Source organism: Strix uralensis, chromosome 22 (genome assembly GCF_047716275.1).
Source record: "Strix uralensis isolate ZFMK-TIS-50842 chromosome 22, bStrUra1, whole genome shotgun sequence".
In the NCBI taxonomy this organism is placed as follows: domain Eukaryota; kingdom Metazoa; phylum Chordata; class Aves; order Strigiformes; family Strigidae; genus Strix; species Strix uralensis.
This window is the reverse complement of record NC_133993.1, coordinates 7,836,199-7,856,144: the sequence shown is the minus strand read 5'-3', so window position 1 is coordinate 7,856,144 and position 19,946 is coordinate 7,836,199. Positions and strand designations below refer to the sequence as shown.

Sequence of the window (19,946 nt, the reverse complement as noted above, 5' to 3'; positions counted from 1 at the left end):
ATATACTGCCTATGTGAAACCAAAATAATTCTTTCCTCTGAGAGGGATGTCCAAGAGCAAAAAAAGCAAGAATCTTTATTAAAAAAACATTACTTTATGTATTGCTTCTATAAAGTTCTAAAATAGGACAACGTATCAAAAATATTACTCGAGTCAAACTAATTGCAAAAATCAGATGTTCTTTCTAATGACAATAAATGATAAACAACAAAGCACACCTATTATCAAAAGGAAATATATATATATATATATACAGTTCTCATGGCATTCTGACCCACTCCAACTAACAGCCACTACTTCTGCTCCTAAACTGCAGCAATAGGGAGGCTCAACGTGGAGCCTGTTCTCCACCAAACTGACCCCCATGCACTGTTCGATCTCATTTTTAATCACATCCTGCAGTTCACACCAGAACCAGCCACACGGCATCATTTCTTAAACATAACATTAATATTTATTCAAATTTTATTGCAAAACTTATCTAGAAATCAGTCAGCCAACAACTTGTCACACTTTATGCTTGCTTTTTTTTTTTTTCTTCTGACAATCCACAAAGAGCCTGAAATCAGAATATGGAATAGCGGGACTGCTGCCAGCAGACTTCCTGCACTCAGAGCTTGTAGCATATGGATAAACTCTTAATACAATACAGAAAAACGACTTCTTGAATGTAAGCAGTCAGGACTAGCTTCACGCAGAAGTTCAGCATGAGTGTCTAGACTATGAGCAAACTGTCACCAGATATAAATCTGGGGATTTATAGTACAGACGTTTGACAAGTATAGATTTAAGCTGCCCAAATTCCAAAACTGCAGATTTCAGTAAGCGCTCGCATGCATCAGATGCAAGAACACAGGTGGCAGCATGTGACATTTGAGAAGGGTAAATCCCCCACATATGCCAGAGTCAGCTCTAGTATATCCATAGCTAAATGGGTAATAATTAATACAACAAGATTTACGCTGCATATAGTATTACTATTTAACTGAAGAAAACAAACCCAAACCATACTCATGTAAAACAGAGTAAAGACAGACTCATCACTTGGAAAATTATTACAGTTGCTCTGTTTCCTGATAATGATGAATAACTAAATAATCTTATGTCATATGATCTAATCTTTCTTTAAAGATGGTTTTATCCAAACTTGGAGAGATTTTCATTCACCTCCATTTATGAAGAACGCTAATTTGCATCTATGATTTTTCAGTGTTTATGCCAGAGTGAAAAACCTTGACTACACAAAAAAGCATAGCACATGCAAAGCGGTAAACACAGCCTGTAGTAGTGCCTTATCTGCTTTTCTGACTACAAAACTGTTTGGCTATGGAGACAAATGCAATGCAAGAGTTTTAAGTTAACCATAATAGCTTGCTTTATTGCAAAATTTTAATTGTAACCAACACACGTAAGAGAATACACCGTATACACTTACATCAGGTATGTAAAAATCATATAATGGATCTGGTTTATATGAATGCTGAAATTCCTCACAAAAAATATCTAGTTGAGGCAACTATTTCAAATACAGTGCCTTAGTATCTATCTGACTTAAAACTATATTTCTAAATAGAAATAGCTTGGTAAACAGATTAACCATATTCAAGCACTTACTGAATAATATTCATTAACCCACTTTAAAAATGTGTGTATGTATCCACCAACTTCAATGCTGATCTCCACTCCCGAAGATCAAAACTACAGCAACACAACATGGAAAGCTAACTCAATGAAAGGAATACGAACACGTTCAGTAGACTTAGACAAAGTCTTTATTGACTAGATTTGTTAGGTAGTCTTATGGACATTTACAAGAGGAAGAAGCAGTAAAAAAAAAAATCCACAAAGAACTAAGAGTCCAATGCAAAGCTTATCTACTTGATGAGGACCCCTGCAGTTATCACTGTGCTGGAGGGGGGAAGGATACTGGCAACGTCCCCTAGCAGGGAGACAACATCTGCTGACAGAGCAGCTAAACCATCTACCCAAATAACTTAAGAACAAAAAAAGCCCTCTTTGAAAATCTCTCTGTGTCTGTGCATGAATTTTGTCCACACTGATAGTATTTTCAGGGTCTGAGCAAGTTGCAATAAGAACCCAGACCTGAAAAAAGTCACAAATTCACAATTCCCTCTGAATTTCCCTTGCTCTGTGTGCATGCAAGCATGTATGCATGCAAATGACATTGAGTTTTTTTAATTTTCTTTTTGGACGTTTTATAGAGCTTTGCTCTGTTCCCATTTTTCTGTATTTATATTACTGACCATTCTTTTTATTCAGAAAAAACTCAGAAATTAATGTGCTCATATTTTAAGTTTCTAATTTTTCAAGATCCTGTCAAATCTAATCCTTTCCTCCTACCCCTGCAGCCCCTTGAGTGCTTTTGTCATCCACAGGTTTTACTAGTACATTCTCAATTCTATCATCCAGGTTACTAAGCAACTTGCTAACCAGTCTTGCATCCACTTTAGAGCAGTTTTGATTAAGCTGTGTCTAACTTTTCAGCCACAAATGTCACAGGCCACCATATCAAAGTGTTACCAAAAGCAAGATCAGGAATTTTTCACCTAATTACAAAGTTCTTCTCATCTTACATCAGGTAGCAGCAATTTGCTCAAGACTAGTTAGTAGTGCCAAAGGATGAAGAACTGAGATCTGAAAGATCTGGCAAAGTCAAAATCAAATCAAGAGACCACTCTGCTATTCATTCTTTTCAAATAATGCCTCAGTTTCAGCCTTGCATGTACTAACCAAGTTGCGGCTTACATAATACAAAAAAAGCCAACTTTTTTTAGTGCCTAGAAGATGGTCTAGCAGGCATCACAGCCCATATTCCCCGGACTTACTCCCCTCACACGTTCTTTCAGATGCTAGCAACCAAAACCTCAGCATAGACCCCCATGACTGAAAATACTTCTCAAGTTCGCAAAAATAAATACTTGCATCTCTTTCTCTTTGGAAACGTACACTAATTTAGAACTACACCATTTGGCTTGTGATCACAACTTGTAACTGGCAAGAACTCCCACTGTTATTACTTTTTGGGATAACTACTACCCACATAGTGCCAGATGGTATATTCCACCTCTGCTGAGGAGGTGTAGCAGCACTGCCTGCTGTCAGCATTGCGTTTTCTTTATTTTTCTTTAAATCAAGACATAGATAATATTACCAGTCTGAAGAGAAAGAGGGTGGGCTCCATTACAGCTTAAGCCTTCAAAGAACAATATTCCTTTCTTTAATGGTTCCTGTTACACTAAGTCTCCACTCCTGAAGACAAAAAAGCAAGGGATGCCTTGACACAGGCCCAAGCATTAACTGAACGCTGGTGCCAATGGAGAGCTGCTCACAAAGATTTCAAGCAAACACTAATGTTCTAATTGAGAAGCTGAGTATCTCATAATAATAACTGTGAAACAGCAGAAAATTGAGTTGGGGTCCTCTAATCAAATCTTACATTGAAAATTAAAGGAAGAATTATTTGAACAAGAGGAAAAAAATCCCCATTAAATTAGCAAATGGGAGATTTCTCCCTTCATAAAATATAAATTAGCTATTAAACTAAGATTATTTAGAAATGCAAAAGCTGCTAGAAAAGCTAATAAGCATTAGACGCTAACTTAAGCAACTACAGAAAGTAACAAATTAAGCAACATACAGCTGTATGTACAGAATAACTGCCTGAACCAGTATCATTTTGCAAATATCCTTAAAAATAAAGTCACATTTAGACCAATGTGGACTGAAAGCTTGGGGCAAGCCAGCAAAATCCACAAGCAAGAACACTTATTCGGATCATTCAAATCACTATATCCTCTCACATTTGCACCCCTCCACAGGCCCTGTTGTACAACCCTCCTAGAAGTTACACACACACACTTCCTTCTCGCTCTTTCCTCCAAACATCACGTATTTCTAAACTCTATCCTCATGATATTTTACTTTGGTTTTCCCTCTCTCAGAATTCTTCCACACTCTATTCCATAAAATCTCTGAAGGAAAGTGGTTTATCTGTTTGCCCACTAATCTCCCCTTTGCTGAAGACTTTCTTCTGCAGCACTTACAAGAAACAGCCTGGCTAAGCCTATCCCAATTATCTACTCAGCAACAGGCCCCTTCTGTTCACAGACATGCACTGACCACTGAGAAAAGAGCCAAGACATGAAACTAAGAATCTGCGTACTATTAAGGGAGCCTAGAGAAAGAGGAGTGGGCACAGGGGGCTTAGGCCTGAAAGGATATAACCATTTTGACCAACTTCTTTCGAGTTACAAGCACCACGCTGCCATACCCCTAGTGACTCCCTAAATCCTGATGAACTACAGAACTTGTAGGCCCTCCTGTTGACATCTCTCAGCATTAAAACCATGTACCTCATTTCTACAAATGCACTGTGCACCTTTATCTTCCAGTCATAAGGCCTCTTCAAAGCATTATTTGGAACATTAAGAGCACCCTACTATCAAAAATAGTTTCTCGACACAGAAGAATCCCACAGGACAGAATGGGAGATAAGGCAAAAGGGAAAATCATCTGTTATTAAAGAGGCAAATAAAAGGACCAACAACAGGAGATATGCACGCCTCATTGTTCGTTGCACTCCGGTTGCATATTGTTCCTTTACTTTCTCATAATATTTCTTCATTAAAAACGCTAACTTTATGGGATCACAACCCGAGAAGAGAAGATGGCAGAAACTCATTTTTATTGATGGAAAAAGGCATCACCAGAATCTGCTGTGCCAGACTGGTGGGACAAAACAGGACTATTAGCTACACCTGATCAGCACCACCTGTAAATAATTTCTGGGCAGGAACACCAGAAGAAAGGCTGTAAAATGGGATTATTTTTTTTTTTTACCTTACACCCAGACATCTGGTTCAGCACAGCTGAAAGACCAGCAGCTTTCAGCAGGGAGATGAAGAGAGCAGGAACCAACAGCTGGGTGATGGCACAGACAGGTAAAACTTTAAAGAGCAATAAAAGATAAGCCTTTCTTTTTTGTTTGTTTGTTTCCCTAAAATAATAAAGCAAATAATCCAGTTTCTAGTTGACAACCACAAAAAGAATACAAATCCTCTAACATTTATACCTCTAGAAACACGACCAGAAAGCTTCTCAATTCACATTTGTTTCTCCTTACAGTCTTCTCCCAGTTTTCCTTGTAATTCTTCTCAAATTCTTTGGAAATAATAATATTTCACACACTCAGAAGCAACCCACTGAAAATGCTAAGCATGACAGAAGAGACCATAAATACGGCTTACCAATATTTAAGCCAACCATTAAAACACTGACCACAGGATCTAGCTCAATCAGCTGAATACGCTGCAATTCAAGGATGGAAAATTCACCTGCAGGGAACTTCAGATTACCATCAAGGTGACTGGCAGTGAACAGAAGAGACCATAATTGTTTCCAGGTTAAGGATATTAAGACACTTTCAAGAGTATCAGTTAATGCTTTTCAGCAATTGGAATCAATGCACAACTGCTTTCTGGAACCACAAACTCTATAAATATTCATATTCCCATTCTGAAGAGATATTTTACATTCTCTTTAATTTTCATACTTTTCATATACACCGATGGTTTCTCTTTTTCAAATGGGTTCATCAAGTTTCTCACCCAAACTAAGAAGGAAATCCAAATTCTGAAGACAGCCAGCTGAAAAGAACACGTTAAAAAGGGGGGGAACCATTCACACACATACACAAGCCTCACTCCTTAAGGCATGTAAAAATATAAATTGCAGCAGTGATGTTTCCTACTGCCTGTTTTATAAAAGAATCTTACTTAAATAATCTGAATACAGAAAAGTAGCAACAATCTGCCAAAATATTATTCTGCCTACCCTGGAAAGCATACAGGCATGAAGGGAAAAATGAAATAAACACCCAAAATAGCTAAAAGTAAACAGGAAGATCCCCCATCATTAAAATACAAATTCACCATCTCTTTTCTCACCTTGCTAATTAATAACAAATTTCCAGTGTGACTTGTATTGCAAATAAGAATCCACCTATCCAAAATACTTTTTTCATTAATGAGATCATTACAGATCTCAAATTTGAGATCACTATAATTTAACCATAATTAGCAATTAAAGCTGATGTAAGTAAAAATCAGACAAAAGAATATTCACCATTAAAGTGAGGGACTCAGAGAAAACACACATTTACCCTATTCACAGCTATTTGGGAATTTTACCTCAACTGCTCTGCCAAGCTATTCCATATTTTAATCTTAAAAATATCCCCTACAGTAAAAGATGCAGTTCAACTGAATTTCATTAGTGATGCACTTACACAAGCTTCAGGTTTTAGGTACTACACAACGGAAATCTGCAAAGTGTCACTGATCTCTGAAAACCAAGTCATCCATCGCAATGGCAAAAAAACAGAAGATACGGAAAACAGGACGTAAAGACAAATAACTCATCATGACGACCAAATCTCTGCTGTCTTGCATGCAACCTACTCTAAAAGAAACGATCACGAACTTCCAGACTAAAAAATTTGAGGAAAGACACGCAAGAAAGCTTTGCCTCCATCTTGCCAAGCTTTGGAAAGGCTTGGATAATGGAAGATCCACATTTGCTATCTGCATACACTTACAGCTCAGCACAGGAACAAACACAGCTTTGAGCTTTCTCTGCTTTGATCAGCATAATAAGGGCAGAAACGCTAATCAGATGACTTTTCAGTAACTTATTGAAATGGGGCAACATGAATGGAACTGCTTGTGGTGCAAGAAAGGATAATTCATACATACCAGGATCTCCACTTTGGACATAGAGCACTCACTCTATTCTTTCTCATTAAGTACAAGCGAACATCTAACGAGCAACAAGTTGCCCCAAGACTTCGAAATTATGACTATGAAAGATCTCTAACAACAAATCACTCCCCAGCCAAATAGAAAAATTAACAGCAACTCTAGCCTTCACACCACAGAGCTATCAGTCTGCTCTGGAAGATATCCCTTCAGTCACCAGTATGTTCTGTTCATAAAGGACAAATAAATAACAAATACTGGTAATAGCTGAAATGTCAACATGCATGATTCATCACTCTCTTCATTAGTTATGCCAGTTCAAAAGAGAACACCACTCTAACAGATTACTTCCCTACCCATTAGCTCATACAACATCATTCCTCATCAGCATGAGGGCCCCAGCTCAGGAAGGCGGCGGCATGTGGAGACTTGCCTGCATAGGAATAGTAACATGAACTCACCAGGATTCTTCGTGTTCCTGAAGTATCTACGTGTGCCTTTGCCAAACTGGCTCTTAAGGATTACTACCCAAGGTTACTTCCTCGGTAGAGCTAAATAATTCTCATCTTTACGAAGCAACAGGGTTGGTGGGAGGGGAAAAAAAAAAAAAAAAAGCTCCAATTTTTAAATTCAAAAAAAGCAACATTTTTAGCAAATAAGCCTTCCACTCAGGACAAGAAAAAGCTTTACCAAAAAAATTGTAAAAATTACTAAGGAAACAAAACTTCAGACCAATAGACCATTACCCAGAATACATACAAACCCAATTATTATATGTATTTTATCCACAACATGAATAAGTAATGATTCCTTTGGAATCAAACAATCGTGCAATGTGGCACAAAACCAAATTTGAGTCAAAAAAGCATACTATACTTTTTATAGCATTACTAATTAATGTTCTCTTAAAGAGTATTTTTCAAGATGGAGTTTTTCACACCAGACTATGAATTAACTTATTTGACACATTTTGGAAAGATAGGTAATAAATGCTGCTCGGGAAGAAAAACAGACTACTCAGGGAAATCTACAGATTAATCAAAATTTCTCTTCCTAAAGATCTGAAACACCACAGTTCCACCACCACAGCTCCCCAAAGATACAGCATTTCTATTCAACATCTGCTGAAGTAACTTATGCTCTTTCATCAGAATCCCACAGCCAATTCCACACTAGGACAACAACCTAAATTCCTCTCAAATTTATCCATCACCCTCAACATTAAAATAAATCCTTTCGTCACAGGTCGCTTAAGTAGAACCTCAACAAACTGAACTGAATTGAATGGGGCAGCTTCACATGGGACAATTTTGAGACTGGGCTCTAAATGCTCAGTTTCTCCCTTCTGAATGTAAGTACACAGAGCAAGCCACTATCTCCTCTAATTGATGCAGGGTCTGTATTTAAAGTAATTACTTTTTAAATGAGCGTAAAACTGCATTTTAGCCCCATAAAATAACGGGACTGGAATAATCCTAAGTAACACAGCTAGAATTTGTTTTTTAAAGCTCATAAAGTCCAGTTGGCAAATAAACCAGAAATGAATAGTCTAGTTCACTCTACCACTACAAATATTTGCAGCTGCAGTGAGCTTTTAACACTAATTTATCTCCAGTGAATGCAACAGGCCTACTCTCCACCTTGAAGTTAAAATGAATACGTTATTCCGAGATGAAGACTTCAAATTGTAAGAGTCGGAAACAAGCAGTGGGCTCAGCTCTGCTCTCTCCGATGACCGTGGTAACCTCATGGGTAACACCTCTAGGTCCTGTGTGACCACACAGCTGCTGCTGGAAAATGTTCCTAGAGGTTGGCACATGGTTATTATACTGGAAGCAAAGTGCAAGACAACCTGAAAGTACTCACCAGGCTGACCACAAGGATTATAATCAATGACGTAAGTAAGGCTGTAAGACTGTGAGTATTTTTCATGTATTACTAAGCATAAACAAAACATACACTCACTGAAAGGCACTCACTGTACACACACAGGTACCATTTTAAGGCTTCAGGCAAGTGCTCCAGTCACAACTGGCATCAACCATCCAAAAAGCTCAGAGCTGCCATGAAGGACTGATCCAGCTACTTTATTTCACACTCTTGCATCCTTCTCCTGGCACCGTCATGTTCAACAGGTCAAGTTCAGTTTATGGATCCAGCTAGAAATGAACTCTGCAAGAATGAAGTTTTCGTTCACCCAGCAGCTGCTCAAGCATTTAACTTGGTACAAGAGAGAGGGCTATAACGTCACACTGCTGTGGGTGGGACAACAGGGACAAGAGGTCACTGATTTTGCACCAGTTCTTAAAATCAGCTTAATCTCATCCAGAAACTACCTTCAGAGCCATCTGCTTGTCTAGATGTCAAAGGAAATCATCTTGGCCTATCATCCTGTTCTAAAGAAAATTTATACTCAAAAGTTTAAAGAAAAAGAAACAATGTATATACTTAATGGCTTTTTACATTAAAAAGACAAAAAAATCAGTTTTTTAATTTTTAAAGCAAAAGAATTTTTTTTAGTATTTCACAACATGGAATTACAGGTGTTACTAACCTCTCAGTTGATCACCAGTTTAAACACCTCTAGAAAAGGCGAACTTACATAAAACATAAGGAGGAACATAATCCTTTTTTTTTTTTTTTTAAATGAGAAAAAACATGCACAAAGTTGGGAGGGTTGCAGGTTTTTTTTCTTTTTAATGTACCATGTTGTTTTAGAGTTTTTTGGCTGCCTTCTTATTGTTTTCCTTTTGCTCCCTAATAAAAAAGTAGCATATACTATTACCAATTTTAACAAGCATACTGAAATTAAAGAAGATGTAAGATTCTACGCTAAGGAAACTTAAAATGTGTCACAAGCAAACCAAGGAAGGCCTTGCAGATAAAGTGTTCCTCTGGAAATATATAAACCAAAACCTGTGGAACTCTAGTGTACAGAGTGCATAATACTGTAGGTAGTGCACATTTGGGCCTTACACAGTTTGCATTTATGGACATTAATATTAATAAATGAGAATTTACAAGCAGAAAATTACACATGCTTTTCTGTAATGTTGCATCAAAAAATTAATCTTTTAGAAATTCACTGCACGTAACAGGTACGCTCATGGATTTTTCAACATCAACATACAAATCACTTGTATTCTAAAGGTTTAATTGGAAGTAAATCTAGTGTATGTAACCTGAAGTGTTAAAAGGTAATTGTTAGGTACCTCAGAAGACATGTTTTTCTTCTGAATATGTATTTCAACTTGAAATTTGAGTTCACACAGGATCATGGGAAAACCAATGGAAAAGACAGGAAGATGAGAACAAGACAGGAATTGCTACAACGCAATCAATATTGATAAGGATTTTATTGTATAAAACTGTATTAGTCATCCAGTTACACTGAATACGTAACCAGTAATTCACATTGTAATTACAAGTCTAAATCTGCACATGCGAGTATGCTTCAATATTCTACGACCAGTCTAGATCCAAACAGGACACGGCCCTACCACTCCTCTCCACTCACACCGAATTGGTGATAAGTTTGGAGTACAGACAGTCTTTTGCATTTATGATGCACTTAGCAAGAGTTACTACAAAAAAGCACAACTCTTTAAGGAGTTTATTTTTTCAGAAGCCCCAGAATCATAATGGCCACAGCCCTCAACTGGTTTAAGACAGTCTTTGCCTAAGCACTACTGCATTTTTTTTCCCCCCCCCGGTAGTTTGTTCGCAGAGCCAAGAAATGGGATTTTGATTATGGCAAGTTACAATATATTGTAGTTTCATAACCTGACTGCACCTTCATCACACATTTTCTAGATAAACATACCTCTACACAAAGTATCCGCGCTCTAAAGCGTCTCCCACCACTCCAGTAAGAAAACCTCATGTGACTGTTGCTAGCAAATTCTCTTCAACACATTCTCACCAAAAGGCACTACTTCTTTCACTAGCTGCTTTTCTTGTTTTCTTTTTAATTCATACATTAGGAATGGATGTTTTCACTTGCAGGTTTGGTATTTAAGTTTTGAGGATTAGATAAGAAGGATAACAGCCAACCTTTAGCATTCTGAAGAAATCATTCCAAGCTCCAACCTGAGAAATGCTGCAAGCAGGGTTTCATGGCCATGTTGTTCTTCTCTATGGCACGTTCGCTGTATTTCTTGTTCTTCTCCCAATTTCAACACTAATTTGCCTTCGTTCAGCGTACTGCAGCTATGCTACACTCCCCAGCAGCGCTAATTAACCTTCATAATTTATTTAATTCCTCCAGATATTTCATTTTCCTTGCGCTATTTTCACCTGTATAAAAGCCTAAAATCCACACTGGTGCATCGTTCTCTACACCAGCTCACCGTCTAACAGATGCTCCTGAACTTCCCAACACAAGCAGGGATGAGAATCTGCCTTTTCCTTGCAAAACATCCATCTGAGAGAAGCTGTCTGCCTCATCATCTCCCATTTCTTTTTTACATTTTAGCCCCCAACAATCAACCCACGCCTGTAATAGAAAGATACTGTGTGTCATTAGACTCCACACTCCTTACTCACCCTCCGGGAGGAATAAGGGGGAGGATGTTTAACCCATGTTTTTCTCCAGCAGCACAGAGGCAGCAGCAGGCGGGGAGCGGAGGGCGGTGGGTGTTTGTCTCACGTGCGTGCTACCTGCAGCACAGCCCCTGTAAATACGGGGCCATTCTGCGAGAAAAATTCCCTCCTGCACCCTCCCTCAGCGTTTAACGGGATGAATCCCGCAGCACGTGATTTGCACACGAAATATTAACCACTTACCTTTTCAGCCTGCGTGCCGCTCTCTTAAAAATAGGCGATTTCTAATCGAAAAGACGGAATTTTTGAAACTCTACCTGCAGGCTGTGCTGGTACCGACCCCACCTTCGCCGCCGCTCGCGCTCTCCCGCCGCTGTCTCAAGTTTTATTACCGAGGAACCACCCCACCGTGAGCTGCCGGACCCGGCCCGCCTCACGCCGCCGCCCGCGGGGACCAGCGCCCGGCGCCCCCCCGCCCCGGCCCCGCTGTCACGGGGGCTCTATCCGCCCCCCCTCCACGCCGCGGGGCTCTGCCCGGCCTCCACCCGGAGGGGGGAAGGGGCGTGGCGGGGGGGGGTCTCGCCGCGATTTCCACCCAGACACGGCCGCTGCCCGCCATCCCCCCGTCCCCGCCGACATGTCGCCGGGCGTCGCCCCCTCACGGTTGTTCCTCCCCCCCCCCCTCAATCTGTCGCGGCGGGGGGTGGCGGGACACGGACCCACGGACGCCCCGCGGCCGCTGGCCCTTACCTGGCGCGACGGCGTCGCGGGGCTCCCCGGCGGCCGGCGCCCCCCTCACAGACGCACCGCCCGCGGCCGCGGCTGACGAGCGCGGGGCGCCTCCCTCTCACCACATCGCCGGGAGCCGCCGCCGCCGGGCTGAGCGCGCGCCCGAAGGGGAGGGGACGGGGAGGGGTGGGGGGCGGCCGGTCTCGCCCCTCCTCGGTGGCGGCGCCGGCTCCGTCGCTCCCTCGCCGCCCGCCTGCCACAGCGCCGCGCTCCCGCCCGCCCGCCCGCCCGCCGCGGCCTCCCCCGGGGAGCGGCGGCCCCCGCGTCTCTGCCCCCCGCTCGATCGCTCCGGAACGCGCCGCCGCCGCCTCCCGGGCGCGCGCGCTGGGCCGCGCGGAGGGGGGAGGGGAGCGGGCGGGGCGGGAGCGCCGCTCAACACCCCCCCGGGGAGGGGGAAGGGAAGCGGCGGGCGGGCGCGCGCGCGCCCCCGGGCTCCCTCCCCCCGCGCGCGGAGGTGAGCTGAGCCGCGCGGGAGGGGCGGGGCTCATTGGTTATTCATGAGATGGGGGTGTGGCTATGCAAAACGCGCGGCCCTCTCCGCCCCAGCGCAACCTGCGCCGGGGGTGGGGCTGCCCGGGAGGGGCGGGGCGGGGCGGCTGCTCCCCTCCCGCCGCTCTCGGACCTGGCGCGGCCGCTGCGGAACGCGCGGGGGGGCGGGGATGAGCCTTAATGACACCCGCGATCGCCGCCTGCGATAAAGCCCCGGTCGGGAGCGAGCGGGAGGGCGCCGGGGCAGGGCCCAGCGTGGTCAGAGCAGCGCCCGCGCCCGGCGAGTGGGAGAAACTTTAGCGGGAGGCGCGGGCGGGGCCGCTGGGCCCGTGTGGGCTCCTCCTGTGAGGGGCGAGCGCCTCCTGTGAGGGGGAAGGCGGCGGCGCGGGCCCCTTCGCTGAGGGGGAGGCGGCGGCCACGGACGCGCTCGCTGAGGGGGAGGCGGCGGCCGCGGATCCGCTCGCTGAGGGGGAGGCGGTGGCGGCGGGCGCGGGCTCCCGCTCCCGCTCCCGCTCTGAGGGAGCTGTTCCCGCCCTCAGGGCGCCCTCGCTGCGGGGCGAGCGATGCTGTGGGAAGGGTCAGCCCGAAAAGGAGGGAGCCGGCGGCGGGCGGCTCCGTGGGCCGGGCTGCGCCGCGGGGACCAGCCCTCGAGCGGCTCCGGCAGCTGTCAGCGCCTCCAGCAGGGCCGAGGCGTTCAAACCGCGTTTGGCTGCTGAACCTGTTCCTGCAGGTACCGCTCGGAAGGGACCGCGGCTGAGCAAAGGGATTTTTTAGCGATGACACGGAACAAGGCGATGGGAACCCGATCACCGCAACCGGCCCCTGTGCCCGTGTGCTGCCCGTGTAGGCGGAGCCGCTCCAGGTACCTCCCGTCCGTGTAGGCACATCTCTCTGCTGTGAAAACACCCCCACAGCCTTCTATTTTTTTTCCTAAGAAAGACTTCTGGGAGTAATACCTGACAACCAAAACGCTTCATCCTCCCCTACAAGAGATCAGACAGTTGAAGAGCGGGTGCAAAAGGAACACACAGGAAGGGAAAGGCTGTATTACCTGTTAAAGCTAATGTAAACATTTATTTAAATTACCTAAATAGCTTAAGATACACACTGCAACTAGCAATCCAATCAGCATTGCTTAATTGTCGACTGTAAATTAAATAGAATAGTGACAGAAATATAGGTTTCTCATCAAACTAAATATCGATGCTATTTTTGCACAAAAAACTACATGGTAAACAGAATTTCGGGTTTTATCTGGTTATTTTCCTTTCAGAAAACTAATGTTTAGGTCTTAGCCAACAAAATAATCTTTTTAGTCCAGTACAAAATGTTCCCCTTAATTAATCGGAAGTATCTACACTCCCTTGGGATGCCTTGTTAAACCTTCTGGGTGCAGATTACTTGCCTCCATCAAACCTCCAAATGGTTAAGAGCTTTATGTCACATCTGCCCACAGTGCCAAACTAATGACCAAATAAATTAAGCAACAGGGTAATCTTCAGTTGCGAGTCAAGAAAAAATCACTTGTACAAGAAATAAATGGCAACAGAAAGAATCCTGCCTGGGAAGCCTTGATAAAAATTGGAGGTAGCTCTGGTTTGGTTTTTATGTGTATTTGTTAGCAAAGTGGATAAACAAGATGCCAAGGTTCTGGAATTAAGCTTGGATCAGAGTGAGTGAATATGTCATTTATATCATCTGTCCCTTCAGTCTTTGGGTTTTGCTTTCATAGGAGAGTGGCATCACATAACACTCTGCAACAAGCATTTAAAAAAAAAAAAAAAACCAAAAAAACACCATGGTAGGGAAATATTCCAGAAATATTTTCATCTAAATCTGTAGCCTCCTGTCTCTTTCAATACTTCCAGCAGAAGTGCTTTCTGTAATTGCTTATCTTCTGTTGCCCTTTAGTCTTTCTAAACCACATACACTAGAGGGGAACACATAGCCAGAATAATTCCCATTTTTCCTTCAGCAATTTATTAGCCTAGCAAATCACTGACTCTGCACACGGTTGCAGTACCAAGGAGGAATAATAGTTCCACCTACAAGAAAATATTCTCAGAACTGATGTCAACTGCTTTATATACGTGCACATATCGCTCCTAAGAAAACAGATTTCAAGGTTTATGAAAGAGAGGGAGGATCTGACGCTTCCAGCACAGAGCTGAGAAGTCAAAGGGAACGCGAGAAGGGCAAAAGACCAGCTCCCAGATGGCGAGAGAGAGGCCGCAGGGTCTGAAATTGTGTTGTTTGTGTCAGTCACGGGGGAGAACACCAGAGCGAGGGCGCGGGGCCAGTTCCCCAACACCACCCGACTAGGCTGTAGCAAACAGCGGACGCCTCTGCACGGGCGGGTGCGGAGGGAGGTTCCCCCGAGGCCTGGGGCAGCCAACAACGTCTGCGGCGTTGGCAGCCCCCGAGGCAGGGGTGACTCCCACGGCCCCGCGTGCCGCAGACCAACACGCCGGGCGCCTTCGGAGTGACAGCCCGAGCAGGGAGGGAACTTCTTCAAGTCAGTACTTGGGTTTGAGGTCCCCGAGGCAGAGGAGAGGACTGAAAAGGGACCAATTCTAAAATTCTCCACTGATGACAGCCTCCCCGGCCTTTGGCAAGGAGCCCGATCCTGCTGGAACACGGGGAGTTTGCTCCGAAAACGCCTCTGGGGACACACCGACACGCTTGGCTCCGGCGTCCCGGCTGGCTGGGCTTCGGTGTAAGTAAAGACCTCTAGGGCAGAAGCACAACTATAGGAATTTCAAGAATATCAACACAGACCACAGCATTTAGTCCTCAAAGACTAGCTAAGGGCTGAGGGGGGAGTTTCTGGGATCACCATTCCTGACTTTGGCCCTGAAATCCAACCCAAGTCCCACTTTGGTCACATCCACACCTTAGCGTTACAACCACTCGTTCAAACACCTCCTTGGTGAACTAGGGAGCAAAACAACTCAGGTAAAACCTCCATCAACTCGTTATATTTTGTGAGTTTGTACTGCAAGTTGACATGAAGTTTGCACAACAGCAAAGAAAAAATTTGGCAGTAATAAACAAGATGTTGTCTCTTAAATAGCCAGAATCCCTCCAGGAAGACATAAAAACACTCAGTCTTTTAAACCACATATACCATCAGATCGTCTCCTAGATGGATTCTATTAAGTGTGACCATAAAAAAAGTAAATATTGCTTACAATATTTGTTATCTGAGAAATATAAGCCTGTGGAGAAAATATTCTAGTATAATCCTGTAAATGTGAGATACTACTTTTCTTCACACTTCATCAGTCTAACAGAACACAGGGTCTGCCATCCCTTCGGTAACTAACGCAAGGCATGTCTATTTGCGTAGCCTGGGGAGTTTTGAAATAGATTTGGTTTTTTGCAGAAGGAAAGGGAGATTTCTGTTTTGCTGGCTGTATAATTTCAATTTTTGCAATTTTTGGCAAGAGCACTTTGAGCTGTCGATAACTGACTCTAGTTTGTCTAAATAAACGTGTGCTTTACCACCCTTCTTCTGCCACCGGGGTTGCATTTTAATGCCAGCATTACCCTTCATCTGAGCAATGGCTGAAACTAGGGCTGGCTAACAGAACTTCCGAGAAGAAAAAAGAGATACAGCATGAATAAAAATGGCTTTATTTTCCTGTATACACCTGTTTTGGCATGAGATAACCAGGCAACATGAAAGGAACTACATTTTGGGAATCTCAGAACTAAAACCCAGGTTCTAGTTCTTTCAATAATAAAAGCCAACAAAGACAACTTTTTCTGCTGGCGGAGCTCTGTCTCCTCAGAAATACATATCACCAAACCCCAAAGCTCCCTTCGACGCTGAGAAAAAGAATGTTAAAGGCTCTGTAGAAACAAAGAGCTGGTGACATACACCGCAGCACACCAAACCCACATCAAAGGATCCTGCCTTGACAGGAAGCAACTCGCAGCCGTTCCCGTTTCCCTCTGCAGCAGATGGAAGTACAGGAAAAAAGCCACAGTCTTAGATGAAGTGAAAAGGTGTTTGGCCAAGAGATGATGAGCGTTGTGCTGCGCACCCAAGGTCTGTCAGAGATTACTGACCTCCAGAAGGATTTAACTTCACGGAAGGTCTTGTCCACCATCATCAAGAAATTTTCAGCAAGAATAGTGCAACAAATGACGTTGTGAACGAAGGGTCTTAGACAAGATGTTAGAGCAAGCAAAGAGTGCTTTCAAGTAGGATGACTGTGTTCCCTGTCTAGCCAGCGTTTCCTCCTACCCTAAAACTCTTCAAATGCTGCCTGCTGCTTTCTCATGTGTTCTTTTTGAAAGGAGGTAGCTGAGATTCCTTAATCCACCAACCAAATGCACGCGCCTCAGTCCAGAATTCGGTGTCTAACAGGAGACACCCATTATTAAAAGAAAAACATTGTATGTCAAACTCTAATTGCAATTTTGAAAGAGAGGAGGTATTTACGCAGCTCAGAATTTGGCAACAATACCAATCTCACCGTTTTCCTCTTGAGAGGCACTACAGGAGCTTTCATGATTGCATGTGATGAAGATAACATCTTGACTGCAATAACGCACCTCTGGCACACCGGGGTACCCCTATCAGAGGGCAAACAGCACTCAGTTGTAAAGAAAAATCTTCAGAATTGTACCTTCTGCTCTGTTAATGTTACAGAATTAGGATCCTCTTTGTAGACAAAAGATCCCAGCATTGTATATACTCTAGACCAAACTAAAATACTGGCTTTTGGTACTTCTCCATTCAATGATGCCAGGACCAACCGAGCTCAGTTTTTAAGAGATCACAAGACCACTGTTAACGACTGCAGATAGCAATCAGGCAAATGTGCATTTGGGGTAGGAAAAGCTTCACACCATTTTCTACAACTTCGGCACCAGCTATTTACAGGCTGTGTTCAGTGGCTACTGCAACAATTTTGATTACGTGTGATGTTTATGGTCCTGAATAAAGATAAAGATACAGAGAGCAGCTAAAACTGCATTTCCAGTTTGTCTCTGTCTATTAATTAAAATTCCAGCACATTATCCTTGTAGTTTATGTTCCAGCATTCTGGAAAAATACTATATATGGACTGGTACTTTGCTGTGATGGTCTCAAAACACAGGCAGGACAAGACTCACTGGCAGACCAACTCGTATAGCTGGGAAAATTAGAAAAGCTTCCCTGTCTTTTTTTAACTTTTGCTACTTCTGCAGAGTTCAGACAAAGTTTGCTGTTAAAGGGGTTGTGCACCCCCAAAACTTGCCTCACAGCTCTAATTACTCCAATCAGAAGACACGGGCTCTCCTAATAAATCTTATCCAAACCAAAGTGCCAGAAAAAGACGACCAGTTTCTGTGTTATTTTCTGCCTATCCCCTGGGAGAATGAGCAAATTAGCATGTTCAGCCTAAAGAAAAGATGATGACAACCTTCATGTGTGCATAAGGTCAATAGGGGATGTGAGGAACCGTTTGTTCTCCACAACTGCACAGAACAGGACAAGGGCTTAAAATGCAGCAAGGATGATTCTGATTGGAAATTAAGACTAATTTTCTAATTGCAAGGATGGTGAAGCACTGAAATAGACTGGGTGTAAAGCCGGTGATGTCGCCATCCATGGAGACCTCTAAGATCAGTAAGCAGTTGTCATAAATCAAATAGATACAGTTGGGCGAAATTTTGGGCACTGGGGTAATGACTCAGAGATTCCTCGTGAAATTCATAGCACCTGTAACAACAGATGCAACTTACGAATCGCAGCAGCAGCATTTTGCACCCAGGCTGAAGACAGACACAAGACCTGCTGCAAATTACTGTTTTCTAGATCAACATGTCTTAAGCTTTTCAGAGATATGGAAAATTATTAACTCTAAAAATTTCTCCCACACAATCACGAATCTTATCATTAAAACATTTAACTTGGGAGGCTATAAAGTTGATGTAAACCATGTATGTTCTTTTGTGCATGTGTTGGTAGGTCACTGAAACAATTTGGAGCAGACACCTGAGGTATCTGTAAGGCAGAGAACATTGCTATCAGACTTAGGACATCTTCAGAAAAATACCAGTTCTAAAGCAGTGGTAAGTATTTTGCAAACCAACAAAATAAATAAGGCTACTTAAAGTAAAACTGTCAGAAGTTTGATAAGTTGATTTAATATGCTGTATTTTAAACAGTACAGTTTTAGTCCTAGACATTTTTATGAAAGGAAAAAGCTTTGGTTCACTCAATTTGTTTCTGTCAAATACACTAACTCTTAGCAGTGATGGAATAAATGATATTTAGTGAAACTGCTAAAATAGTCCCACGTATTGCATTAACCCCTCGCAGTGCTAACAGAACATGTCAGATTCTTTTCCAGCAGAGCAGGTCTCCTGTGCAACTCACACAATAAATCAGTATGGATTTTTTATATTGCTTGCCTACACCAAAATCCAAAGCGCTGCTCTGAGCAGTTATTTTGTTAACTGAACAGCAACACTGGTGAAGGGGAAACAGCACAGTAACTTTTTCTGGCCATAACAACACTGAAACACTTCCTTCCCTGTACTTCTGGTTTTTAGTTTATGATACTGAACGCACTGGAATCAGTCAGGGTTCTCCCACCGCCTTCAGTGGGGGAAAGACCTGACCTTTAGCGGCTGGCTTAGACAGAGCTGATGATCTCAACGAAGATTAAGCAAACACCCAGGTCCACAAAGTTTCGAGATGCCTCAGCTCCCACTGAAACGCGTCACAGCGACAGAAACTGCCACATTTTGCAGAAGTGAATCTCATAGCACGAGGTGTCTGAGAATTGCTCCAAGTCAAACCACCATAAAGCGTGAAGAGGATGTCTCCATCCAGAGTTTAGACGCAATAGCTGCTGAATTTTGTGTGAGAATATTTTAAAAGCGTTATTCCTATCTCCAGTAGGATCTTCCAACTCTGATACACTATCCCAAGAGGGCATCATTATCATGAACCACAGCAAAGCTCCAAATCCTTTTTTCATGACATTCCTAAAGTGTTTGCTCCACCCTGATTCATTTTCGGAAACTGATAAGACAGCTGTGAAAATACACCATGTAAAGCACTCTCATATTACAAACCAGCTGGCAGAATTTGCACTTTTTTTTCTCCCAAGGGAATAAAGATTGTTTATTCCACTTTTCAAAAGGCACATGAACCAAAAGGTAACCTTCTCTTAATTAACCCAACTGGTATTGTTAAGTAGGTGTGTACTGATATAACATTTTGGCTCGCAGTAATCAGCAAAGCAGCTGCCTCCGAACCACGTGTGGGCTATACTCAAAAAATTTTATTATGAAAGGGGGTGTGGGTCTTTCCTTTCATGAAAACGCTCATCATTTTCAATGTTC

The 19,946-nt window shown here is 43.1% G+C and overlaps 1 protein-coding gene across 7 annotated transcripts in view; it reads right to left on the bottom strand.

Moving 5' to 3' along the window:
- TANC2 (tetratricopeptide repeat, ankyrin repeat and coiled-coil containing 2) overlaps positions 1-19,946 on the bottom strand; it is a 290,476-nt gene that overhangs the window by 246,446 nt on the left and 24,084 nt on the right. The window contains exon 1 of one of the 7 annotated variants that reach the window (XM_074891796.1): positions 12,069-12,317. The exons of the other annotated variants lie outside the window; for them this stretch is intronic. The gene's annotated coding sequence lies outside the window, so the exon portion shown is untranslated. Of the gene's footprint in view, positions 1-12,068; positions 12,318-19,946 lie in introns of those variants that run through there. 7 annotated transcript variants of the gene reach the window in all.